The 8944-nt window shown below is 35.5% G+C and overlaps 1 pseudogene across 1 annotated transcript; it reads right to left on the bottom strand.

Annotated features, from left to right (window-relative positions):
- Positions 1-905: 905 nt before the first annotated feature.
- Positions 906-2495, bottom strand: LOC308416057 (importin subunit alpha-1-like; annotated as a pseudogene). The gene has a single exon. The product of its transcript is annotated as an importin subunit alpha-1-like (transcript).
- Positions 2496-8944: the final 6449 nt, after the last annotated feature.

The following is an 8944-nucleotide window of genomic DNA, read 5'->3' as shown; positions in this document are numbered from 1 at the left end:
ATGCCAACTAGTGCTTACTGGCAGGAACATGATATGGATGCCTCCTCAGAGGCACTGCCAGAGCCATACTGATACAGAGGAGAATGCTTGCAGCTAACCATCAGAATGAACACTAGGAACCCAGTGAATGAACTGAAAAAAGAGCTTAAAGAGCTGACAGGGTCTGCAACTCCATGGGAAAAACAAAATTATCAACTAACCAAACCCACTACAGCTCCAAGGGACTAACACACCAACCAACGAGTTCCCAAGTAGAGACCTATGACTCCAGGTGCATATGTAGCAGAGGAAAACATTCTCTGCTAGCAATGGGAGGAGAGACCTTTTGTTCAGGGAAGGCTTATTTTCCCAGGGTAGGGGAATGACAATATGCAGAAATGGGAGAGGCTGGTTGGGAGGAGCATCTTCATTGTGGCACTTGAGGCGGGGTGGATGGGATGGGGATAACATCTGAAATGTAAATGTAGAGAATATCCAATAAAAACAACAAAAAAAACAAAACATAACAAATATAACTTTTTATCATTTGATATAATTGCCATTTTGGAGGTTTAATGATGAAGACATTCATAGTTTTTAGGTCATCATGAACTCTGGTCAACTCTGCTGTTCTGGAACAATCTTGTCTCCAACATCACTGATTGTTTTTTTTTTTTTTAATGGAACTTAATCTTTATTTACAAGACATGACAGAATACGAAATTCCACATAGAAATAAACTCAGAGGACAGCTACATAGAGTTATGTACAGTTTATAACTGTTCAAGTATAGTTTCTTTTGTAAAAAGTGCTACAATAACAAACCACATTTAAAAAGAGTTCTTAGTAGAGAAACAGTAAGACAAATTTATGTGAATACGGCATAGCACAGCACATAGCTAACAACTTTGTGCCTTGGCTAGACATTAGAAGTTAAAGGTTCTGGGAGCTCCATCCTGAACTTGGAAGGCAAAGCCTTCAGAGGTAGTTTCTGGTACCACATTTTGATCTTCCTCTTCCTCCACTGAGAAGTACTTCTCAATTAAGTTTAACGAGGCCTTGTATACAGACTTGTTTTCATGGCTCTGTAGTGCTTCAATTTTATCCAAGCCTCCACACTCTTCAATCATTATACTGAGTTTTTCTGTCTCACCTAGTTTCTCAGCAGCCTGAAAGATATTTGAAATGGCATCAAGAATAACCTGAATAATTTTGGTATCTTTTGCACTCAAGAGGTTCATCAAAGGTTCTATTATCCCACAATGAACAAGATACACAATCTATTCAACAGTCCCACCACTGGTATAGTTGGTTATAGCCCATGCAGCCTCCTTCTGTGTCTTAAAGTCTGCCTTAGAGAGGACACCAACAAGAAACGTGACTAGGCCGTGATTCACAACTTGCTGTATCTGGTCCTTGCATCTGGTTGTAATGTTCGACATTGTCCATGTGGCTTCCTTCTGAATATTAGTTTTGGGGTTTGTCAGCAGGCTGGAAAAGACTGTGAGTGCTCCTGCATCTATCACTTTCTGAGTCTGTTCATCTGTTCCAGTGACAATATTCCCTATGGCTCTTAGTGCCGGAGTCACAATGGGCAATTCAGTGGCTCCTAGAAGCTTCACAAGTTGAGGAACAACTCCTTTCTTCACAACCATCTCAATGCATTCATTTGGATCATCAGTCAGGTAAGAAGTAGCCCAGCAGGAATCTGCTAATACTTCTGGATCATTGTGGTGCAGGAGTCGAACTAAAGTAGGAAGAATTTACTCAACAGCATCTAAGGGAGGTGCAGGATTTTTGTTTCGACAAAGGTTTGAAAGCGTCCAGGTAAGATTACGTAAGTAACCACATGCCAAGTTTGAGAGATCAGGAACTGCAAGAAGTGCCAACAGTGGGTCAATTGCACCATGTTTGATAACTAAGTCTCTGAAAGCTGAACCATCCCCTGCAATGTTTCCAAGAGCCCATACAGCTTGCTCGCTGATGTGAGCATGGGGAGATGCCAAGAGAGAAATGAATGCTGGGATAGCACCTCCGTCCACCACAGCTTTGGTCTGTTCAGATGTTCCAGAAGCAATGTTGGTAAGCGCCCAAGCAGATTCAAACTGAATGGGACTACAATCAGTTTTGCCCAAGAAGGACACAAACTTTGGTATCAAACCAGCCCGGATGATGTTGTCTATAGGAGGCTGTTTCTCTCTAGAAAGCAGTTTCCAAGCAGCTTGAGTAGCTTGGAGCTGGCTTTCCAAATTGTTACTGTTTATGCCTTTAGCAATATCCTCAACAGACCAATTTACAGTACCCTGATTGTTTCGGTTTTCCTGTAGTGGAGAAGTAGCATCATCAGGAAATGAGCTGACGTTCCTCCTTTTCAGCATCTGGTCATCTATTTTTGCTTTCCTAAGTTCCACATTAACTTCTATCTGGCGTCGCGGCATTTCTGTACTGTCTTTCCCTTTGTTCTTGAATCTGTTGAGTCGGGCAGCTGTTGAATTAGCATTCTCGTTGGTGGACATGGTTGCAGGAACAAGGAGGAAAACTGCACAGCCTACTCAGACTTCCATGAAAGTTTGTGTGGGAGGTTCTAAGCTGCGGGTCGGCGGCTGTCGAAACGTCCACTAGCCCTCAGCCCTCAGACTTTGTGCCCAACATCACTGATTGTAACTGGCTCTTTTTGACTTCTCACTGAGTTGCTCTGTTGGCCTCAAAAATTGCACTGACGATCTCTTTAATCTTATGGTTCTTTCTCATTCTCTGGCTTTATCTGTCTTCACCTTAAGCATGCCTCTGTAAATCTGTCCTAATGAAAAGGGCTTTTTCCTTACTCCCTGACCCTGACCTCTGCCATGCTACTTTAAGTCATCTCTCTTTTCTGTCTGTTCCCATGAGAGTAGGGCTTATATTCAGTTTGCTAAATTTTCAGATTTGTCACATTGTTTTACCCCTAATCATACATCACTTGTTTAGATTAAAGTTTTGTCCTAAGTACATGTTTGTATTCTAGCCATGTCATTGAGACTTGGAAGGTCTTTGGATATGATCCTTTGCCAGAACAATTATGAATTAAAATTCCTCTACATAAAAATATAGTATATACTGATAGATTCATAATGAAAAAATAGAACATTGATGACTTCAAAAGTAGAGATAAAGTAAAATTAAATGTTTATGTGTGTGAAGTATATATCAGCTTAAAATAGCTTGCTATAACTGTAAAACATTTTATGTCCATCTCATTGCAACAAAACAAAAATATCTATAAAACATACAGAAAAAAAAACTGAAAAGTATTCTAGAAAAAAAAAAAAAAACAAATCATTGGTACTTCCTCTGTTGTAAGACAGTAGTCTATTTAGAAGAATTATGTAGTATTAGAGTGAAGGAATGATCTCCCATAATCGCAATAAGTAGGAAATCAAATGCTCTCTGAGTGTCCTGCATCAGATGTATCAGTCACAATTACTTTATTTAATTTGGTTAAAAAATTTTAAAGCTTAGAAAATCATTGTTTTGATTTACCATTTTAGTAGAAAAAATACTATATGGAAAAGATATGAAGAAATCAATAAAATGACCTAGACAATGCTTCCTGTACTCTTGGGGTGTGCCACAGTCAATGAACACACATATATTTAGCAATCTATATGCTATAATGGGTTATCTGGTAGTACTATGTCAAGATTTCTTTTTTTTTTTTTTTTGAGGAACCACTAAACTGTTTTCCAGAGTGGTTGTACCAGCTTATAACCATATCAACAGTGGAGGAGTGTTCTTCTTTCTCCACATCCTTGCCAGCATCTGCTGTCACCTGTGTTTTTAATCTAAGCCATTTTAACTGATGTGAGGTGGAATCACAGGGTAGTTTGGATTTGCATTTTCCTGATGACTAGGGTTTTTGAAAATGTCTTTAGGTGCTTCTCAGATATTCAATATTCTTCAGTTGAGAATTCTTTGTTTAGCTCTGTACCCCATTTTTAATATGATTATTTGAGTCTCTATTGCTAAGATTATGTAGAGGCAAAAGACACTGTCAAACAGACAAAATGACAACCAACCTATTGGAAAAAGATTTTTACCAATCCCACATCTGATAGAGGGCTAATATCCAATATATACAAAGAACTCAAGTAGTTAGACTCTAGAGAATCAAATAATCCTACTCCCACGTTCTTAATCTAGACCAATTTATAACAGCATTGTTAATTCTCATCCTTATGCTTACAGAAATTTGGAGCTCTTACTCATTTTCAGAAAGCGATTTATAGGAGAGACCATTAGAGAAATGTAAAACTAGGCAAAATGCAGAGAACTATAGAATGCCCCTCACCAGTTAATTTATCAACACATTAATCATAAAACTCAGCTCTGGGAACCATCTTATAATAAGGGGATATAATAAATTATATGAGTTAGAGGACCAAGAGGTTTTCTATGATATAGTCTATATATGGCAGAGAAGCTCCACCCATGAAATCTCTACAATTTGAACATTTCACAGTGACAACAGCAGTTGAGATAATAATATAGTTTCAGGAAATATTAAAATATCTGACCCTAGATTAAGAGTAATAGGGAATTAATGGCTGCTGAGATAAGAAAATCTGTACTTTGCAGAGACCAGCCCTATGGTAGATTAACTAACTGTAACAAATTGGCCAGTCATATACATATATACAGATGACTCAGAAGGGAATGTATGTTTGTATGTGTTTGCATGTGTATATGTGTGTGTATTCTTAAGCATACATGTATAATAATAATTAAAGAGGTTCTTAGTTTGGAAAGAGATGGCAGAACACATGAGCACAGATGGAGATATAAGAAAGGAGGGACCTCTGGTAAAGATGTGTAAATACAACTCATATATGTAAATAGCAAAGAAAAATCAAAAATAAGGAAAAATGTATCCACATCTATAAACATGGAAAGGTGAAGAGCATTATTTAGGTATGCCTAACCTGATATTTTGTGGTTTCTTGTACTATGCTTTGACCCCTGTAAAAAAGGAAAGTTTCTTTCTTCATGTAGGCACAGATCATAGCAGAAGGCAGGGCATATAAAAATGTTTAAATCATGTGTTTAATGGATGGGCTAGTGATTATACTAAGACAATATTTTTCATACTTAAAGAAAGAAAGCCTTTATTTTCTATCAGTAAGGCTTTAGCACTAGCCAGGAACATGAAGGTCACATTATCTTTTTTTTTTCCACTGAGACAAACTATGAATGAGAAGAGAAATTTATACCTGGGAAGCATAATCTTATTAATGTGTGTTTAGGGAAAGGCATGGCTTATGGGCAGCATACATAGGGAAAAGCAGCTCACTGAGTAGGAATGTGATTTGATCAAAAATGTATCCATTTCAAAGATGAAGATAAGGAAATACAAAATAATTCATTTTTGATAAAATAGAACTTGGTGCTATAGATCACAATTTTTCTTTTTTCTTTTCTTTTTTTTTTTTTTTTTTTTTTTTTTTTTTTTTTTTTTTTTTTTTGCTGTCTTTACCCAGAGACTAGTAGGTTTGGAAATATTGTGTCTGAACTTCTGTAAATTCAAGTCTGGAAAATTAATTTTTCTAGACAATCTAAAATCTATAAAACCATCAAGTGTTATTTGTGTTAACCCTATCTTCCAACACAGATGCAGGGAACATTCTCCTTTGTTCTCTATCCAAACTAAACACTTTTAGGTTTAGAGTTTATAACATTACTGTAATTATCTTTCTCCCAGTAGATTTTTAATATCTCTGTGGAAGTCAAGTCTGAGGTTCTATTTTAGTTTATATCTCAAGGGCCTAACAATTAACACTGTAAATTGATGAATAATAAGATATCCATCAGTAGGAATTAGTTTAATTAACCTATCACTAGTCATTTCCAGAGATTAGAAAGTGGCCCAGGGGATGAAAGGGTACCACTAAGGAGCTTGTGATGGGTGAAAGAGAGGAAATGAGAGGATAATGAAAAGAGCTTTCAACTGGAAAACAGAACTAGTTTCCTGCTTTTTCTCAGGCACATGCCAGCTGCATAATTTTTACTACTCTAAAAAATATGGTGTTTCTAATTTGTTTACAGGTAATGAGTTGAAAGCTCTTTTCATTATTCTGTGCAAATATTAACATGAGTTTTAAGTTCAAAGGTATGTTTGGGATAAAAAGATGAGTATAATTTTAAATTATTATGAAAAAATAAAGATGTCGATAATACATATTAATATTTGTAAGTTTTATTGATGAAGCAAGAAATATTGACAAAATTTGTCATACATAATCTGATGTGATTAACACCATCTTCCATTTTCATTTAATCGTGTTAGCAATTTACATTATTATGTTATGTGATAAAGACTAAATGCCCAAGTCATTTGAACATCTGGTTTATTTGGTAGGTTTCCTATAGTATAATGTTTTCAGAGCTCTACTTCTAAACTTTGAGAAAAAACATGACAATAAATACTGTTAAGATGGTACAGAAATGGAAGTTCTTATTTGCTATCCATAGAGCTACAAACATAAATGGCTACTATGGAAATATGGGTAAATGTACTTTGATAACTAGAAAACATGTATACTTGTTGTGTGAGTCCACTGTACCCAAATGTATCTATAATATAATATAATTTCTATAACATAATATAGAAATTGTTGTTTCTCCATGTTCCCTGGCCCTCTATTTACAATAGTACTGGAATAGAAGCAACATAGATGTCTTAGATACTAAATGTAATTGAAAATATAGGTACTATATGCAAAGAGATTTGATGTAGCAGTAAAGAAAAACTTTCTAGGATGTCATAAGCCACAAGATATATAATCTGACATTGTAAATTTGTTAAATCATTATGCTCCCAAACTGCCTTCTAAATGCATACATTTAAACTGAAAGATCTGTAATTTTATTAACCTTGGTCAAAGTAGCTTTTTTGATGTAGGAAGGAATAAACAAAAATATGTGTAACTACTCGTAGTACTGATATTATAAGCAGAATATTTAGTTCTATATTTGACAATTTATTTAAGGCCCTATAACCCCTTCCATCATTACCACCAAAACCCATAGAGCATAGTAGAAGAAAAGTAGAAAGTAAAAAAGAAATCATTATCAAAAAATCACATGAATCAAAACATAAAAGTTATTGGACTAGTGGCCTATGTGATCAGGAGGTATATAAGTGTGCATGAACATATAAGCAAGCTCAGTTATTCAGGCTTGTGAGAAGGCTAAAAGTTGATTTGAGGCATTTTCCATTACTCGTGTGTGTGTGTGTGTGTGTGTGTGTGTGTGTGTGTGTGTACATGCACACACTAATATTGTTTTGGTTTTCAACTAACCAGGGTCCCAATATATGCCTGTTTCCATCCTTCCTTCCCAGTACTGGAGTTACCTAACATGTTCCCACACAGGCATGCTACCACACAGGCTGTTATTGAATAGCTGGGAATACAAACCTAAGTCTTTCTGTTTGCATAGCAGTCATTTGACCATTTCATTTCCCTAAGACTAGTAGACTTTAAGTTAAAACATTACCAGTATATTGAAGAAGATATTTGAAACAAAATGAACAGTTAAAGAGAACAAGGAAATTTAAATGCATAGAACATTATAATACAATTTTTGTTTTATATATTTTAATTGTTTAGTTTAGACAACACACTAGAAATTTTTGTGTTAGTGCCATTTATTATTTATTAAAATGTATTCTTTCCAGGTATGAGCAATTTGATAGGTGAAATGAGAAAAGTGAGAATCTTAGAGAGAAGTATAGAAATAAAATACAAAAAAAGTGGGAAGAGGTAAAGAATAATTTGAGTATATAATATAAGATATGATAGTAGTCCCTAGAAGAATATCATTAAAACCTAAAAATATCTCATAAGGAAAATTGGAAAGCAGCCACTCCTTAGGAAAGTAAATATAAATAGAAGAATGGAATAGGTAAAATAGAAAACAAGAAGTCTGAAAAAAACACAAAGAATACACACACACAAACACACAGACACACAGACACTTTTCCTAATTTGGTTGATGGTACTGCTTATAAGAACCAAATTAAACCTAACAAAACCCTCAGTATCAGAAATAAGAATCCTGCTTTTGCATTATTGACCAAGCCTATTTTCAGGAAAATTTGAAAATATATACCTATTTGTATTGTTCTTGGTTAAACACCAGATGTCGATGGTAAGTTCATATTGCTGATAATATTATGCACTCCAGAAGCAAGGCCCAGAGACCATCAAATGCAATTGACAGAATATCTTTTCCCTAAGGACAAGTTTTCATGATACCAGAAGGAGCTATGCAAACTTCCAAAGGAAGTAGTCATCCAAAAGTCACACCCAGCTAAGACACTTATGTATCATATTAACGACAAGTATGCCATTATAACCCTATGGGTTCTTTAGTGGAATAACTATCTTGGCAATAACAGCTTTCAACTTTACCTTGAGGCCTCTTAAACAAGAAGGATGTTATCCCTATTACAAAAAAAAAAAAAAAAAAAAGCAAAGAAACAAAACAAAACAAAACAAAAAAACTTAGCTTACTACCAGTACCAATAAATTCATGGTTATTAAAGGTGAATCTACAATCACTTATTTAATAGCTAACAGTTTTCTAACAACATTTTTAATTATTGTATTGTGTATTTTCTATATCTGCATTTCAAATGTCATCCCATTCCCCCATTCCCATCCCCCCCGCCACATTCACATGTTTTCATGAAAGTGCTCCCTCTCCCAATCACCCTCTCCACCTCAGTGTCTTGGCATTCCCCTACACTGGGACTAATGTGTTCTTTGCTGGACCAAAGGCATCTTTTTCCATTGATGCCAGACAATGCTATCTTTTGCTACATATGGAACTAGAGCAATGGGTCGCTCCATGTGTGCTCAATCGTTGGTGTTTTAGTCCATGGGAGTTCTAACAACAATTTATAAACATTTTTATGTATACCCACAGA

The sequence above is a fragment of the Micromys minutus genome (assembly GCF_963924665.1).
Source record: "Micromys minutus genome assembly, chromosome: X".
Classification (NCBI taxonomy): Eukaryota; Metazoa; Chordata; class Mammalia; order Rodentia; family Muridae; genus Micromys; species Micromys minutus.
Note: the sequence above shows the minus strand (reverse complement) of the source record. Positions and strands in the feature narration are given on the sequence as shown.